Genomic DNA, 19,311 nt, shown 5'->3' on the forward strand with positions numbered 1-19,311 from the left:
GCCCCTGGCTCAGAGACTTGGTGCTGCAGGTTTTTTATTGCACTCTAGACATACCCTGAGTGACTATTATCTGTCCCGCATATATTCTCATCTCCTCCCCAATAGGAGCATTGTTGTGCAGTGTAGCGTTTTTGTTTTGGAATTTATTTTTAAACTATATATGTTGCTCTGTGTTTTTTACAGAAGGCAAGGTCAAAGAAATGCATTTTCCCTAAGAGCAGAAGGCGGTGAGGTCTGTGATGGTCCATAGCTCTTGGGCATGGAGTTAATTCCACAGTCTTTGGCTGACCCCCAAGAAAGCTGTTTCCTGAGGGAGATAACTTTGTCCCCACTCCCACCCCTTATTTCCTTTTCTCACGCACCTCTGTGTTTCTTGGTTCCACACAGGGCCAGAAACAGAAGTGCAGAAACATCAAGAAAAGTCACTTGTGGTATTTGTGGCGTGACCAGGAGTGTTGGAACTCCCGTATGGAAGCTTCTGTGGTTTCTAGCCTTGTTCTACAGACTCAGGAGGTGTGGACAGTTTGGGTAAGGGCCCAATAAGCATCTGAAATGTTGGGTGTTTATCTGAACTACATTTGAACTCTGAGCCTTTTCAGATTTACCCATCAGTAGCTAATTATTACTAGAATTTTTGTTAAAATTTTAAAGGTAGATAAATAATACAATTCAGAAACAAAGAACCCTAACAAAAACATTGTAATTAACCCTTTGATGCTGGCTCAATGTTTCAAAATGGATGTTCTTTGCAACAGATAGTGTACCTGGAAATATGTTTTAATGAAAATGATAACATAGTATCTCTTCTCTATAGAAGATCAGGAAAATGTTGTTTATTATTTGTATTCCTGTAATGGCTAGGAGCCCTAGACAGGGGCCAAGACCCCATTGTGCTAGGTGCTGTATGAACACAGAACAAAAAAGTCCCTGGCCCCAGGAGCTCACACAGTTGAATAAAGGGAAACTTGGCAAATATAGAGGCAACAGGCCATAGTCTCATCATTCTCATACCACTGCATACCAGGACTGACACTATGAAGTTAATGGAGTCACTCTGGTGTACAGCCAATCTAAAGTCACAATCCAGCCCAGTGTTTCTGAAGCCGCAGCTGCGTCATCATTGTTTTAACACTTTATACTGTGGCAAAGCCTCAACAAGGTTGGAGTCTTGTTGTTCAGAGCACCGTACAAACATATAGAAAATGACAGTCCCAAAGAGCTCAACGTCTACATAACAAGACATAACAGGTGGATGAGACAAACAAGGGGGTAAAGGATGGTAGGTTACAGAAAGAATGCGAGGTGACTCAGGCAGGAGCAGTCTAAAATCATTAAAATAATGATTGAAATCCTTAAGTGAGACTTTCACCGCAACTAAAACTGAGTGTCGTTGGGTTCCCTTCTAAATAAAAATTACAGTTGTGTCTAACTCAGTAAATTATGTAATTAAACAAAACATCACTGGTGATGCATGACTTAGCTACTATTTACTACCCTGATGGTGACGTTAAAGTTTAACACAATAACAGTTTGGCGCACAGAGAGAATGGTTTCCACCCACATGGATAAATATTGATCCCAGTGATAAAGAAGAACAAACACTCTGATGGCGCCATATAAAAGAAAATGAACCTGATATGGTAGGTTTGTTTTTACTGTGTAGTAAAAGAAAGTTAGTCTTTCAACTAAGAACAGGGAAGGGCGAAGGATAGCTTATCAACACGTGGTTTACAGGATAATAAATGCTCAGACTTCAAACTTAATAGACACATATTGGTTGTGCACAAAACCAAATAGATGTCTGGGGTGAAATCGTGGCCATATTGAAACCAGTGGGAGTTAGGCACCTAAATACCTCTAAAAATCTGGCCCGAAGCGCTTACTTAAATCCTTCCCCATTCAATAAAGCACAAGTACTTCGAGCCAGGGCTGTTGTTTGAATTAATTCAAGCTTTTACCAAATTGAAAAACTGTTTATTGACAGGTTTCAGAGGAGCAGCCGTGTTAGTCTGTATTCGCAAAAAGAACAGGAGTACTTGGGGCACCTTAGAGACTAACAAATTTATCTGAGCATAAGCTTTCGTGAGCCACAGCTCACAAAAGCTTATGCTCAAATAAATTTGTTAGTCTCTAAGGTGCCCCAAGTACTCCTGTTCTTTTTGTTTATTGACAGCCTGACTTTTTTAACTTGTATTTGACATTTCATGGTGTTTTGTTTTTTGTTTGAATATTTCCATTCATATGGGTCCTGATCCTGCAGCCTGCAATGGGCAGTCCCTGTATCGGTGCAGACCCCACTGACTTCAGTGGGAGTCCATGTGGGTGCAAGTGCATTCACCTGCCTGGATCAGGTTGCAGGGTCACGGCCACAAGGCATATATATCTAAGCTCTCAGAAAGAATCAAAGTGCCATTTACATCCCAGGGAAGAAATGAACTTAGACACTTGTGTACATTTCATTGTGTCAAACTTCCATTTTAGGGCATGTGTAATGCACTTGAAGCACAAGCGCCTTCTCCCCCGTCCCCCCCCCCCCCCCGATATTTCTTATCAGAACATCAAGAAAGTTGCTGTTATCTTACCAGAGGATCTTCCAACCAATGAAGCTCAGGGCCAGACTTTCAAAAGACAGGGATCCATGCATGCACAAAACATGAGCATAAACTTGTGCACACTTGCATCTGAAAAATGAAGCAGTTATATGAGCAAATTGGTATTCCGGTGCTAATGCCTATGCTCATATTAATATATAACTACAACTTGCATAGTCAGTTGCAGTTCTACATACACAAATGGCCACACACTGTGTGTTTTCTGACACAGACCATTTTTAAACATTTATCCCTTGCTTTCATAATGGATATAATAAAGTAACCATGCAGAAACCATATTCATTTTCTGATGCTTTATATTTTGCTCTCTATGAGGAATGAATATCTTTAGGGTTTGATACAGTGGACTCTAGTGAAAGCATTTCCACTGATTAATTTGTAAAGCAAATTATTTTGCCCTTCAATGTTTAAGATGATAGGTTGAGATTCCATTCTTGAAGATTTTATTTATACCCTTAGCTCATTTGTCTAACAGCTGAATCACTTCACCACCCTCTTAAGACTACCCTTGAAACTGACAAAAGCTACATTCAAAAGTTTAGTTATTGATGGTATTGTAAGAACGTTGTTGCTACTATATCTTGACCAACCAATATGCACTATATAATAACTTGGAAATAATTGGTTTAATTCAGCTATAGAAGTGAAAAATCTGTGTTGGCTTTGGAGTATGAAAACATTTTTGGTTGCAAACAGATCCTGTTAGCTGATTTGCTGATACATGGTAAATAGAGGCAGTATTTAAAAGTTCATGGTCAATGGAGCTATGCCATTTGTACTAGCTGAGGACCCAGCCTCTGCTTTTACTTACATAGACAAAACTGTGATTAAGATTAAGTGGAGCAATGTTACTGAGACACTGTCAAGCCTGATTGGTGGTAAACATACAAATGGGGATGCAGTGAGGGGAGAAAAAAGGACTAGTCATGTGTTCCAATGGAACAATATCGAAGAACTAAAGGATGGCCAGATACATTTTTGGAATGTAAGTGTGGGTGGAGAACTCGTATCCACAATGAGCCAAATGCTGGTCTGTGGTAATGTATAAGCGCAGTGATTACCTTGCCTCTGTCTCCAAGGGAGCTTCACTAGGACAGGTATTTGGGGTGGCAGGGAGGTGGAGCTCTTCCCACCCACTCCTGGTGGGGTGGGGTGGAGCTCCTGAGCATAGGAAGCACATACAAATGAGTCCGGCCTAACCTTTCCCTCCTATTCTTCCGGATAGTCCTCTGTGCATCCTGCATCTTTCTCTCCCTGGGGGGAGAGAACAGGCTTTAAAACCTGTCACTCCACTATACAATTAATACCTTTCTGGGGTGTGGGTGATCCCTGGGTAATGGAGGAGGTGGGGGAAGTTTTTCTTAACTCCTGTCTGACAGCTTCAGAACAGTAAAGGTGTCTGACTCTTTTAAAGTTTCCCACGTATGACTGAGAACTGCCCCCTCCCCTCAGCAAGGGAGGCACTGCACACACACCATACCTCACAGGCCTCATCCTAAAGGGCACTGCTAGTATTTTGTCCCATGAGAATGAGCCAGGCATGAAGTCCTAACAGGTCCTCTGAATGACATCCAGCACCCTCTATCACCCATCTTATAGCTTGTTGAAAAATGTGCTATTTCTCTGCTCTACCATCTCTTGTAACCTAACTGGAGGACATTACAGTTGTCCATTTAGAGTTTTTTTTTTTTGTTGGTTAACAATGTCACCTTTCCCATTCAAGAAGGGCAGAATCAAGAAAGCCCTGTTAAAATAAATGTAAAAAAACAAACCTTACAAATGTAATGTACAAGTACAGTCATGGTAAACACTGTTAATTCAGCTAGGGTGCCCTGGCACGCCCTGGTCTTAGATCTCGAGTTTAGAGCCGATGGAATCTTCGGTGAAGCAGAATGCTACTTTAAAAAAAAAAAAGGTCAAAATAAAGTTTGGAATACTACCATAAATACTGATGATTGATATCCTCAGTGTTCATCACAGCAGAAAACTGAGTTACCCTAAACCAAAGGGGCTTACATGTACAAAGCCCTATTAGTAACTCTGAGTGACTGTGATTAGCCATTGAGTAGCATCTGGTAAGCCTATTTCTCAGTCAATTTGAACATGATGTTTTGCTATGTAGGTTACAAAAGGTTTGTACTTACATTTTTCTATACTTCTAGGCTCCATTAAAAAAAGACACCCTCTCCTCCCCATACTCTTAAACATAACCAGCTTTGAAAATCGGTCTCTGGGGGGCAGGGAGCACTCTTTTCACTTAACAATAATTCTTTCCATCTTGTCCCTTTTTAGCTGGAAATGTGGGGGCTCACAAAATTTGCCCTTGGGAGTACATGGGATTAAAACAGAATGTTTCAGCCACTACCCTCTTTACAGCGGTGAGGAGTTGGGAGTGAGAGCAAGCAGATGGGCTGTCACTGACTACAGGGGGCTGGTGAGGCCATGTGGAGCCTGTGATGATATAAGCAATTGCATTTATTCTTAAATAGGTGTTCATTAAAGAAAACTAATACTGACGAATAGGTTTACACACAACTTGAATTCTAGATTGATGTCTCTAGTTTATAAGTTTCAGAGGAACAGCCGTGTTAGTCTGTATTCGCAAAAAGAAAAGGAGTACTTGTGGCACCTTAGAGACTAATAAATTGGTTAGTCTCTAAGGTGCCACAAGTACTCCTTTTCTAGTTTATAAGGTTTGCAACCTGTTTGGAACTCTAAGTAGCATACAAACATCTAGTGGCTGAATAATATACTAAAAGTAAACCTATAATTACAAATCTTTGCTTTTATGCCTTTTAAAAAAAAGTTACTTCCACAAGTCACATCTGATTGATTTTGTATGTGGGGGTCTCATACTAAGGTAGGGGCAGCAGCTTCCATAATAAATAGTTTCTTCCTTAATTCCAGTATTCAGGCTTAAAGAGGTTATAAATAAAGATGGTTTATTTTTCATGGGTGTATGAAACCTGATAAAAGGTAGGCAGAGAGCTGCAGAATAAAAATGTGCTCAGTATATTTCTTCTTCCAATTATTCTCCAGAGCTGACTCTCATTTTCTTAATCATTCAGAACTTTAACCCTGGAACTAGGTTTCTTCACAATACCACAAGAATGTCATAATTGTATTAGTTTTGCGACAAAAAATGTCTATCTGACCACTTCTCGTTGGGTCGTCACTATTTTCCCAATAAGTCCTTTTTTCTAGGCTTTCCCTGAAGACAAGAGGAGTTTTGCATGCCCAACTGACAAAGTGGCTGGGCCCCTGCATTTTAAATACAGAAAGGTGAAGTTCTGTAGTACTTTTTCCAATGTTCAAGGGCTGATTGCCTCCTCAAGAGAGATTATAAGCAGCCCAGTGCTTTAGAAGCCTCCTACCTGTGCCTTCCTTGCAGGCTGAAGAGAGCGTGAGTGTGTGTGTGTGTCTAATAAAAAGGCTAGTTTTGTTTATCAGCACTACTCTCAAATCAATGGCCTGTATCTTGAATGAAGGAGGAATCCCCCAGGAAGATCAAAGAGCCATTTGGCCTTTGAAATTCTGGTGTAGTACTAGTTCTCTCGTACCAGCGTGAGTGTTCAGCCTCAGGCCTTCCAGACCCCCCTGTCAGCACTTTAGAGTATTCAGTTCAATAGTACTTTATTGACATGACAAGTTTATTTTTGTGTTGCCAAAGTGTGAAAGGGCCAAAACTTCGGGTAACTCTCGGAAGCAGGACAAGATGGATGAGGTACTATTGTTTATTGGGCCATCTTCTGTTGACGAAAGAGACAAGCTTTTGAGCTACACAGAGCTCTTCAGACCTGAGCTCTGTGTAGCTCGAAAGCTAGTCTCGTGCACTAACCAATATTGGTCCAGTAAAGATGTTACCTCCCCCACCTTGTTCCTCTAATATCCTGGGATCAACACAGCTACAACACTGCAAACAGAAGTAGATACAGTATATCAAGAATCTTCTCTCAGTGTATTTTGAGATTTTATCCAGTGTCCATTTGTCACTGTCAATTCCTAATTTGGAATGAGATTACTAGATATAACACTACACTATCTGCTATCTTTCCCTTCTGCGGTTCTGTAGGGCTTTTCCTCTTCACCTTTTAATGGAAAATCTCTTATTTGTCATAATTTTGGGAAAATATTTTTCTTTCACTCCTTATTTTCAGCATGGAAACAGAAAGCATCTCTCGATTTCAGTCTCTTCTGTCACATGAGGTTTCTCTTTGTAGTTGTACTGTGCTTTGTCGTCTCATTTCGGTCTCTTAATTTATGGACGCTGACTTGGTATTTGGTAAGAGTCTGCTGTGGCTTTGTACATTTCATGGTAAGGAAGCAGTCTGTTAGTGTACTAGCTCTGAGGGACAGTCTCTTACAATCTAGATTGTCGGTGATGTTTTTTGATCTTTACTTCCCACTAATTCTCATGTTGCAGCTTTAGGTTTTAGCCTAGTGTTTTGAGCATTCCTTGGTTTTGGCAGGGGTTGTTCTTGCCATGCGTATAGAAATGATTTCGTTCTGTTGCGGTTTGGAGGTGATATTACATAAAAGTGGATTTTATTTTCATTTGGATTTAGATTTTGATCCTTTAGGATGCAGGGGATGTATATTATATACAGGAGATGCACATCGTTTGTGATCCTTTGTAGTGCAGGAGATGTATACTGCTGTGTTTTGAGGTAGTACTAGAAGCCGAGTGGTCTTTTGTGGATGATGATGATGATAACGGAATTTATAGGATTAGAAGGGACCGCGAGGGTCAGATAATCTAACCCACTGCCAAGATGCAGGATTTGTTGTGTCTAAACCATCCAAGGCAGATGGCTATCCCGCCTCCTTTCGAAATCCTCAGTGAAGGAGCTTCCACAGCCTCCCTAGACAGCCTGTTCCATTGTACTGCTGCTTTTACAGTTAGGAAGTTTTTCCTGAGATTTAACCTAAATCTGCTATGCTGTAGTTTAAATTCATTGCCTCTTGTCCTGCCCTCTGTGGCAAGAGAGAACAACTTTTCTCCATCTTTTTATGGCAGCTTTTCAAGTATTTGAAGACCTCTCTCATGTCCCTCCTTAATTTCCTCTTTTCCAAACTAAACATACCCAGTTCCTCTAGCCTTTGCTCATATGGCTTGCATTCCTTCCCTTTGTGGTCCACCTCTGAATCCTTTCCAGTTTCTTCACATCCTTTCTATATATTGGTGACCAAAATAGGACACGGTACTCCAGTTGATACCTAACCAGCACCAAGTAGACTGCTATTATCCCCTTCCGTGACTTGCATGCTTTACCTCTGTTAATACAACCAAAAACTGCATTTGGTTAGTCTCTAAGGTGCCACAAGTACTCCTTTTCTTTTTGCTTTTCTTTGCAACAGCATCACATTGCTGACTCATGTTGAGATTGTGATCCACCACAACTCCCAGACCCTTCTCAGCAGTGCTGCTGCCAAGCTAGTTGTCCCCCATTCTGTATGTAGGTATTTGTTTTTTCTTCCCGAAATGTAGCACCTTACATTTGTCTTTGTTGAATTTCATCTTGTTGTCTATAGCGCAGTTCTCCAACTTGTCAAGATCCCTCTGGATTTTAGCTCTAGCCTCCAAAGTGTTGGCAACCCCCTCTAGCTTTGTGTCCTCTGCAAACGTGATCAGTCTGCTCTCTATACCTACCTCCAGGTCATTAATAAAGATGTTAAACAACACCGGACCCAAAACAGGTCCCACTTGAGACCTCCCTCCAATCTGACATCATTCCATGTCAGCTTACTCTTTGCTTACGGTTGTAGGAATTATCCTAGATCTGCTTTTCAACCATGACTTGTGGAGTTCCTGTGTTTGAAGAAAGGTTGGTGTAGGGTTTTGTCTCAGTTGGTTATATAGCTGACTACTAAAACTGAGCCCCACTCCTATTGAATTTGGGGAATTACACTGTTGGGGAAAAATGCAATTTGCCGATAAAACATACTTAGTGACTTCGTTATGGGGTAGAAGCTTCTTGTAGCTTTTCTTGTAATGACTTTTATAGCTTGAAACTCACTGGCTCCTTTATTCTGAGACTCAGGTCAATTGCTATGCTTAAGGTTTACTGGTTATCTTGGGGGTCTTTCGAAAGTTCAGCCTGTTTTTGCAGGTTGACTTGTGGGCCCATGTGTTGTATAAATTCCAGGAGGTAGATGGTCCTTTGGAGACAAGCATATGTTTGCGTTCAACCCCAGGCAGGGTTAATCTGCAGACATGCTTAATGCTACAGGCCTGTCTCTCTAAAGTTCTTTGCATGGAGAGCTCTATTTTCTGTCCCTGCAATGTGTGTGAATAAGTGGGATCCCTTTATATAAGTTACTCACCAAAACAAAAATAGGACACAAGGCTGGTGCCTAAAGAGACATTACTTTATTCAGCCTTTCCTGATTGGGTAAAGGATAATGGGTGAGAAGGAAGCTCCATCTGCCAGGTTAAAAGCGTAAACAAGAGGGAAACGGCATTAAAACATTTAAAATCAGATTTCTGCTGGATCTGTTGTTCCAACATGCATCACTGTTTCTGCATAAAAGAGGATATGCACAAATGTTGAGCCAAAGGGAAGGAAAATGACTAAAGCAAGTAAAAGAAATTCTCTCTGCTTATTTTTTTTTTAAAAAAAAGAGTCCAACAGGGTCGACAAACCCCAGGGTGGAGCTTTGGTGCTATTCCTGGAAGTGCTGCCTTATGAAACTCTGCATCATATTCCTGGGATGAAAAGCACACCTAACCTGGGGCCCAGTCCTGCTCCCACTTAAATCAATGAGAGTTTGGCTATTGACTTCAGTGGGAACATGAGGATGCCTCTCCCCACATGTGTGTGTGCTCTCCAGATAGAGATGACTAAGGAAAAGCATGCTTTAATTTTGATAGGGAGTGATCCTAGGAAAAATATTAGAGAATGGGCCCTCGGGCTATGTGTGCTCCTTCCTTATGGATTTCTCTGTCCGAATAATTATGGAAGGAAAGGAGAAATGCAGAGCTGGGGCAGAGCCTGGCAAAGGAACAAGGTGGAGAAATGAATACCATAAATGAAGAAGCCTGCTCAGAATTAAAAGGTGTCATGTCATGGTGGTTTAAAATCCTTTCATGATAAATTTCCGCTACATGAGGGTCTCAACAAATGTTGGGCTAATCAGTGGTTTTCATAAGATGGAGTGCAGGTATATACATTTGGCCTAATTCTCTACTGCTTTGCAGCAAATGTAATTATTTAGATCCTGATCCAAAGTCCACTGAAGGCCAATGGGAGTCTTTCCATTGACTTTATTGGGTCCGACTCATAGAGCTGTACGAAATTTGCGGGTGTAAAGTGCCATTATCTGGTAAAGTGCTGATCTGGTAGCATGAACTCACTGTGCAAGGGTATAAATAACAACCCAAGGAACAAGACATAAGAATCAGGCAACTGAAACATATTGGAATTATCCAAACTTTTGGTGTCTGCAAAACTCAGCTGATATTCTTACAAATATAACTTTTACTGTGGTATTTCAGAACTTCTCCTCCTTCTGGTTTTCAGTGGGAAACCAGAAGTAAATTTTTTTTTCTAAATCTTTCAAGAAACAAATCAAGACAATACTACTGCATTTTCCTGCCCCACAAGCAAATTGTTTGTCAACCTGAATATTCATTCTAGGAAATGTCTGGCTTTTTGTGCGTTCCTGGGGAAAAACAGGAAATATCGTTGATCTAAAATTAATAGTCTGTGATAGGGCAGAGTGGCCCCGCACTGGTACCGCAGGGGTTAACCCTTCCTTCCTAGCAGGGGAAGCCCCGCCCGGAAGCTCTGCTGGGCATGCTCCAACTGGAAGAAAGGTATAAAAGCCTGCAGAGCTGCTCAGTCTGGGCTGACCGCTGGAGGGGAAGAAGGGACGCTGCCAGCTCCTGAAGAGGGACAGCCTGTGCACCAGAATACGGAGGCCAGCCAAGCCGGGCCGCACCCTGATACCCAGACGGAGTATGTCACAGGAGGGGAACAGACCAGAGGACTGCCCAAAGTAGAGAACCTGGTGTTTATGGTAGGCAGTGACCAGGGGAACTTTAGAGGCAAACAGCGTTAGAGCCATACAGATGCTCAGCGAGTTGCGGGTGGATCCCCGCTGAGCTGGTGGCAAGGGGAACTTGCCACTACCAGGGCCCTGGGTCGGGACCCAGTGGAGAGGGCGGGCCCAGGTCCCCCTAACACCCACCCCCTGCACCGTGGGAATCCTATGGACTCCAGCCACTAGGTCGCACTACCCTGCTTGCAAAGGGGATCGTATGGACTCTGGCCATTAGGCTGCACTGCTCCCACACGGGTAGCAAGTTATATGGACCCTGGCCATTGGGCCACACTGCCCTGACATCTGGGGGCAAGTTACATGGACTCAGGCTGCACTACCCCGCCCAAGGGGTGAGTGTGTGGAAGGAGGCCATTAGGTCGCAACTGGCCACGTGAACATGGGCGCGTGAACTTGTGAGCGGTGAGGTTCTGACACCCCATTCCACCCCTGCCACAAAGGGATGGGGGGGTACCAGGCCCGCCACATAACCTCTTCAACTTGATGCACTTAAGTGAACTTTCGAGCTCCATTTTGTCTGTTTGCACCCATTTTCTGAATTAACTACTGTGGAGAAATGTGGAAAACATAGGACCTGCTCTTGGCCCCAACAAAATCAATGACAAAACTCTCATATAAACATGACTAGACTCAAGTTTTATGCCCAGGATTTCTACCATTGTTAGGGACTATCTCCTCTGAGATGGCAGTGATTGCTTGTAAGAGTAGGGAAGTATTACTTTCCATGACACCTACAGTGTACACAACTCTTATTAGGATTGGACCTGCAGGTCTGACTGGAGGGAGGAGGGGACCCCTTCTCAATTTCACTAGGAGCTGGTTCTCTCTTGTCTCCTACAAGTCACTTGCATTTCACATTTCTTCTTGTGGATTTTTTAAAAAAGTAATTAAACTCAGCGTCCTGACTTGTTCTTACTTTTCTTATTTTCTGGAGTACTATGACTCAGTGTCATAAAACATCATTTTGCTTTGGGTGAGTAGCTGTTTGTTTGTTTTTTCTGAAGCTCATTTAAGTGGTCTTCCTTATTGCACTACAGTGAACAATAATGCATTCTCTGTGAGCATGCTATTTGTATACTTTCAAGGCACAGAGCTGATTTTAGCCATATCACTTAGCAATGGGGATCTCATGACGTGAAAAACCCTTTGTAACCAACCAACACCCCCCGCCACACACACCGTTCTGCTACTAAAAAGTGAAAACTCTCTGTTTTACCAGCCTTTGGTAAGTTTATTGATTTTTTTTTTTCAAATGTATTCCTGAAATGTCAGTGAAATTTGCACTGTAATTTTTTTCATGAAATTCAAAGAAACATTTCATTTTTATCCAGAGTATTTTGCAAATGAGAAACAAATGGTTTTCCCAGCTCATGCTTTCATTTTATTTTTTTTTTCTCTGAGGAAACCCTGTTGAAATAAATACTTTTGTCTTCAGTCCAGATTTTTTTTTCTAGGATATTTGAGCAATGAGAAAAGGAAGCAATTGCAGTTATACCAAGTGTGTATAAGGTCCTGATCTTGCAAACACTTATACATGTGTGTTAACTTATGTATTAGAGCAGTCCAATTAAATTAATGTCCATAAGTGTTTGAAGGATGAATGCCAAAATTCATTATGGCGCTCTGCCTTGCTCTTCCCCTCTGTAAAATGGGGATAATTGTACTGACCTCATTTGTAGAGCACATTGAGATCCCCTGATGAAAAATGCTATATAGCAGTTAAGTGTCATTTAATGTTAATATCCGAGAAGGAGGAACACAAATCATCCTGAAAGAAAACCTTTTCACTTTCAAGAAGGTATCATCTTAAATAAAAAGTACACTTAAACTAATGTGAAAGAGGAATAAATATCTCTTGAAAAGGATTATCACTGCAAAAAAAAATGAAAAAAGAAAAAATGAGGCTCTGGAGAAATTATTGTTAAATACAGTTTTAAAAGAGGGAAAATGTTGCTGAAAACAAATTCAGCAACAGCACTGAGTTAATCATTATGTCCAATCTGTTGCCTGTTTAATTTCCTTTCCTACTGTATGTATGCTAGACATCCAGTTTACTTCCAGCCATATTATATTCCTGATTACTCTGCTGTAAATCAGGAATAATTCTGCTGAAACTAATGGAGTTGCGTGGCTGTGAGAGGAGATTCAAGCCCATATATTTTGCTGCATACTCTGTGGGTGAAATCATGGCCCCACTGAAGTCAATGGGAGTTCTGACTTCAATGGAACGAGGATTTCACCCTCCATCTTTATACACCGCCTACTACATATTATATCTACTTTGCTGGGCAGCATGTATCTTTCCTTACCTTACTATAGAGGATACATATTTGTTATATAGTGTACATTTCTTAAATGAAGGATGATCTATAATATGCAAAATTGCTATCCTGTATAACCTACTGCTTTATCTGCTCAAGGAGCCCTTCTGAGATCAATTCCTTGAATTTTGTGTGTCTGATTTTATTTTTATATAAAATTTTTCTTAGTGTCATGGTAAGAAAGATCATTTGGCAGCACACCAGGATTTCTTTCTTTGCTAGAGAATGGAGAACAAATTTTTTTTTTTTTTTTTTAAATCTCCACAAGACAATCTTAGCCTACTGCTTATGAACCGGATATTCCCTAGCCTAACAGTTTAGGCTCAATATGGCCAATTCATGCAAATTAAACCATTTATGACAGACTCATAAATAAAGATAAAAGATTAAATGTTGTAAAATTATATTGCAGTGGATGCGTTCACTTTTCATTACATAGTAAGAGCTTATAGTGCCACCAGCTGGTTGAGATAGGAACTGTTTGAAGGATTTCTTTTTTTTAATACACATTAGGCACGAATAGAAGGAAACGACAAGCTGGTGTGTGAGGTTGCTAACTTCTCTTCCTTTTCATTTTAGTTAAGAGAAACATTTCCAAGGCATCAGCTGTGATTGCTGATGCTGGCATAGTAGTGTAATGAATAACTCCGAAATGGGGTACAAAGAATAATCTCCCATTTTTCAAAATTGTGAATATAAATCTATTTGAATATTTTTACAGGGAAAATGCTCTGTTGTAGTAGTATTTTGGGGGGGGGGGATGAGGGGCGTGTGTATGTGTGTGTAATATATTATAAACTTCCCTACATATATTACTAATATTTTAGACTTTCAAATTGAAAGAATTTTAGAAATCTATTTTAATTTTCACTGTTTGTGCTTTCTTTTCATGCTTCAGGCACCTTTGGAAAATGAAAATACATGAGTCAATTTTGTTTATAGTCAATTTCACTTTCTGGTTTTTATTCTTCAGCACAATTCTGTCACACTATGGCTGTAAATACTACAGAGAACTTTTCAAATCTTCTGGGATATGTGGATGAATAAAGATTAAAGTATCAAATCTGTAACATGAATACTTATCTTTTGTACCAAAAGATCTCTTAAGCTATCATCTGAAAAGGCCTGTTTGAGGATACATTTTCTAAGAAACAAGGCTATATGTATTAACATGTTAATTCAATTTAACATTTTCATGGGTGTCTTTATATTTGTTACCTTGTATAGTGCTTTGTATTACTACTTTATGTGCATGGTGTGTAGAACAACTAGAGTGCATAGCTGTGCTGGTACTTAAAGCTTTTGTCACTGGTACTTGGCTGGTTGCCCCAAAGCCACTTCCCCTTTTCCTAAGGGTATGTCTTCACTACCCGCGGCAGCGATTGATCCAGCGGGGATTGATTTATCGTTTCTAGACTAGATGCAATAAATTGACCCCCGAGTGCTCTCCCGTCGACTCCCGGACTCCAGCGCCGTGAGAGGCCCAGGCAGAGTCGACGGGGGAGCGGCAGCAGTCAACTCACCGCGGTGGAGACACCACAGTAAGTCGATCTAAGTACATTGACTTTAGTCACATAGCTGAAGTTGCGTAACTTAGATCGATTCCCCCGCCCCCCAGTGTAGACCAGGGCTAAGTGATGGACTCAAGATTCATGCTCTGTGCTGGAGCCCAGTAATTCTCCATTACCTGCTTCCTAGTAACTTGTTTTTAGCTTGCAAAGCATCCCATTGGCAGGTTGCTGTGTGAACTAGGGGCTGCGCCAGCCCTTGGTCCAGTCCCACATCCTGGAGGTGCAAAGGTGATCTTAAGTCCTCTGTGCTGCCTCCTACCACTCTCTCAGACCCCCTCCCACAGCACACCAGGGCCTGGCAGAGGAATCAATTTGGAACTTCTATAACAGCTGTACACTGGCTGGGGCAGTCTATTCCCTCCCACCCATCTCAGCCTGCCTTCTTCCTACATATTGCTCCAGTGACATATGGGAGCAAATGACACCAGGGAATCAGCATCCTTGTTTGTTTAAAGGTTGGGCACCTGGCATTGTTTCCCCTAAAGTTTAGAAAGGCTGTTATATTTCATTTGCTGCTGCCGAAATCTTCTGCTTTTAGTCTGTATCATACGAGGGCACAAATATGACCTCCACTAAGGACCACAGTGATGAATATATCACAAGAGTAAACTTATAACATAGTTATTCTTTAATAGATTTCCTTTGAGCAACTATGCTGTGCAGATGCCATGAGTTATTAACTGTTCTCTAGGACACTTGAGTTGAACCTTTTCAGAGAGGGAGATTTTAGTAAACAACTCTCTGGTGCCAGGCATTTCAGTTTTAAATGTGCATTTTAGAGTCTACTGGCCTGTGATATTTCACATCCTATGGAAACAGAAAGCACATTGCTATCATTGTATTCTTAAGATTAGAGCTGGTGGCTGAATTACCTCATGATAGAATATTCAACGCTGATAGCCTCCTTTTGTACTCAGTTTCAACATAACACACGAAAGAGATGAAGAATGGGCTAAAACTCCGTTCCAACTGTTAGAGGTATGGTCAGTTTTTGTTTTTCATTCAATATTATTTCAGCAAGCTTTGTCTCCCTTGAAGTAATGTGGGTTAGGAGAAGTAGCAGCTTAAGGGAAGGAATCTCCCTTGTGATGCCAGTAATTTGATATGTTTGCCTTCGTTGAAGAGAAAGTGTTTTGCTTCTGTATGCTACAAGCACAGTGAAGATCCCTTCTCCAGTATTTCCCTCTTCTGTGCAAACATTAATTTGTATAAACATGGCCCACATGGTTTCCTTGAGAAGAAAATGCATAGTGACCTTTTGCTAGTTTTTCAAAAGGCTTTATGTTGCTAAATGTCAGTCAGTTATTCATTACAGTAATATTTTCCCAGGGCCTGACTGGGTCCAGTCAGAAGAACATGGGAGAAAACTTGGCTGTCTCCCCAACCCTGCCCCTACCCCCTAGTCCAGACTTCACAGAAATCCATTTGCGGAGTTGAGGGTCAGTGCTGAAGAGGGAATACACATCGGACTCAAACCACACAGAAAATCTGTCAGTTAACACCACTGGGGTGGCATTAATTCTGCCATTATCCCCTGAGCCCTTAAAAGAGGTCCAGGGGGACAGCGTGGGAGGCCCTGGAAGTGTGTGTCCAATGACAGGAGTGGAGGCCAGTGTTTGAAAGCTTGCTGGGAGCAATGAGAATTGAAGGAGAGTGAAGCTGTATGGTGCATGGGACCAGGGAAGATGGTTTCTTGGTGCAGCTCAAGCTAAAAGAAAAAAGCAAGACCCAGTACTATCCTAGAAAGAGCTACAAACTCCAGCTGATGTTGCTAGGAAGGAAATAAAAACCTCTACCCCTAAAAAGCGAGAGAACTGGGCAGGTCCCGCTCTTATATTGGTACAAATCAGGAGTTTCTCCACTCAAGTCTGTGGACTTGGTCAGGTGTAAAAACAGTATAAATAACAGGTGGGGCCCAATATGTCTAAAAGGAACTGATAATTTCTGCCTTCTTTTGTCCTTATCTAACATTTCTGAAATATTGTGATCAGTTTTTAATCTCTAATGCCAAATTTGACTGTGGGTTGATTACAGGTTTAGGATCACTCAAGTCCTTAAAAATAAAGAAAAAATTGATTTTAAAGTGGGATTTTCAAAGGTGCCCAGAATGGGCCTAAATCTGGTGCCACTGACAGTGCGGAATTTTACAATTGACTTGAGTGGGAGCAGAGTTAGTCCACTCCTGCACACCTTTTGAAAGTCCCGCCCTTAAAATAATTCTTCTTTTTTGTTTCCAATCTGATTGGTTGCATCTTCATTCTGCAGCTGCATAATGATTTCAAAAGTTTGATTTCCAAGCCAATTATATGACTGCCATCACCATGGTATGTGAGCACCTCACAACACCCTATGAGGGCGGGAAGTTGTTTTATCCCCCTTTTATGGGGAATTGAGGCACAGAAAGACTAAAGCCCAGATCCTCAAAGATATTTAGGCTCTTAACTTCCACTGAAATCAATAGGAGTTAGATCTCTAAATACCTTTTGTTCTGGGCCTAAGTCCCTTGCCCAAGATCATACAAGAAGTAGTAGAGCAGATCTCTCGAGTCTGAGGCTATTGTGCTAGCCACTGAACCTCTCTTCCTCAGAACTAAGCAATAAACTAATGAAAAATTTCACCCTACTATCTTCTTCCCTCTAAACCAGCTTAGTGAGATGCAAAGGTTTTTTCAGTCACAGTTAAAACTAAATAAAAGCAAACTTGGAGAACTCTTCCACATTGTTTGTAATGGAACCATCCATCTCATCTGTATGAATGATTATCTCTAATTTCACTCTGATCTCTTGTAAATGGTTGTATATCCAGTCATCGATCTTATTCTCTGCACTCAGTGATAGTATCTGATTCAGTGATGGAAATCCCTATTCCACTTTAGAGAGCAATTTAGTCTTCCATACTGAATATGTTTACTTAACCATGTAACAGCGATTACTCCTTCATTGGTTGTAAATCTACCAATATTCAAATTCTCTTGGGCTTGAATCATGAAACTTTGATGTAGATTTCAAAATCTAGGTGGGGCAGAGGATATCTATACCAAAACCTCAGATCCACTCCATTATGGATCCCAAATTTGGGTCCAGCTGCTGGTTTGGTCTCTAAATCCCCAGAAGTTTAGAAGGTTTTGGAGCCAAGGTTTTGATTCAGTCCCATTTCTAATCATTAGCAGTGCTAGGAACAAGATCAGATGAGACACTTCCACTTTTGGATTTTGACTTTCGCTTTTGTTTCCACTTGTAGCATTCTTAGCTTTTTGCCTGTGATCAGTTGTGCTTACCACAAGGGAAATGACTCTTGGTTTAGGCCAAAGCAACATCATTGACTTTGATGGCATTATGCCAGACATTAATGTAGCCCTTTAAGCATAATAAAATATTTGGTTGTGCCAGGCAGATTTTAGAAATAAGGACAGCTGGACACAATGAGAACACTAGGATTAAATGCTTGAATTTTCTAACTAACTTCCATGTCGGCCATAAAGTGAATGTGTGAAGGTTTACCTGAAACTAGTACTTAGGATATATTTTGCTTGAGCTTAACTTTTTAGAGAAATATCAATGTTTCACTTTAAAGAATTTGATCAGCAGAATCCCATAAGCAGAGTAACAGGAATTATTTAATCTTTTTCCATATCATCTATCCCAAGGGTAGATCATTCATAGCTGTGAAATTCTCTGCTGTGAAAAGAGACTTCACCCTTATTCGAAATGTTGATTTTAGATTAACTTAAAGATTTCTTAATTATTCATCAGTTTAAGCCTATTCCAGTTTTCTCTGCAAAAAAGACAACATGAGTATTAGACGATGGTATTGGGTGGAGAAGTGTAGCTCTTAAAGAAACTGAGTATGGAATGTCAGGAAACCCGCATCATGGGAGATAGCTGAAGACAAATACAACCATGAATTTGTCATGTGATCATATAAGCCAAATAGTTTTCTTATGACACATTGCAAGTTTGTGCGACTTTAAAGGCATATACTAGACAAGACATCCTAGAACAGGGAAGAATGAGAGAATGTTGAATAAGGGGAGGGGCTGAAAATCTGGATAACACAAAATGGGAAGATGGAGTCAGCAATGAAAGACCCATAAAATGGGCAAGCAAGACACTGCAAATGGGTAAGACCTAGAGAATGAGAATCATGGTACAGAGACCGTGCAGATTTGGGGAGAGCAATAGGAGTGAGGGAGAGGAAGCCAAATTTGAAGAAGAGAGATGCATGTGAGAGAGAGCCATTTGGGTACTGAGGAATAGAAGTAACTCACCAGAATTGGAACATGCAGTAAGAAAGCAATTTCATCAGGTGATCAATAGATGAGAGGTGCAACCAAGGAACCTGTTATGCATAGAGAAATTCAACCCAGACACTCGAGGGAAGGTAGCTCCACTTAGCCATGGATGAAGGTTTCATAACTATGCCATCTGGAACTGGTTTGAAGGGAAGCACATAAAGATGAGAAGAGGATGAGACAGAATTTGGACTACAATGCTTCTGCTGGGTAATTATGATTTATGACACTTTTTAAAGCAATAAACTTTTTATTTTTAATGTCACAAAGAAATGTGTAGTTGTGATCAAGTCCTCCTGCTCCATAAAAAAAAGAGCTGACACAGATACTCGGGAGCACAACTGGTACTTAATGCTATGTAGAAAATAAAAGTAGTATAAAGTATAACTATCATCAAAGAGGAAGAGTGGGTGAAGAAAGAAAGGGAGCAGAAGGGGGAGTGATACAATCTGTTA

At 41.0% G+C, this 19,311-nt stretch overlaps 1 protein-coding gene and 1 long non-coding RNA gene across 8 annotated transcripts in view; both read left to right on the forward strand.

The window, feature by feature from the left end:
- LOC125643693 (uncharacterized) overlaps window positions 1-19,311 on the forward strand; it is a 263,102-nt gene that overhangs the window by 219,423 nt on the left and 24,368 nt on the right. The window contains exon 1 of one of the 7 annotated variants that reach the window (XM_075132743.1): window positions 191-528. The exons of the other annotated variants lie outside the window; for them this stretch is intronic. The gene's annotated coding sequence lies outside the window, so the exon portion shown is untranslated. Of the gene's footprint in view, window positions 1-190; window positions 529-19,311 lie in introns of those variants that run through there. 7 annotated transcript variants of the gene reach the window in all.
- Window positions 14,318-19,060, forward strand: LOC142070555 (uncharacterized). Its single transcript, XR_012666412.1, has 3 exons — window positions 14,318-14,535; window positions 15,483-15,543; window positions 18,871-19,060. It is a non-coding gene; the product is annotated as an uncharacterized LOC142070555 (long non-coding RNA).

This window comes from Caretta caretta, chromosome 1 (genome assembly GCF_965140235.1).
Source record: "Caretta caretta isolate rCarCar2 chromosome 1, rCarCar1.hap1, whole genome shotgun sequence".
In the NCBI taxonomy this organism is placed as follows: domain Eukaryota; kingdom Metazoa; phylum Chordata; order Testudines; family Cheloniidae; genus Caretta; species Caretta caretta.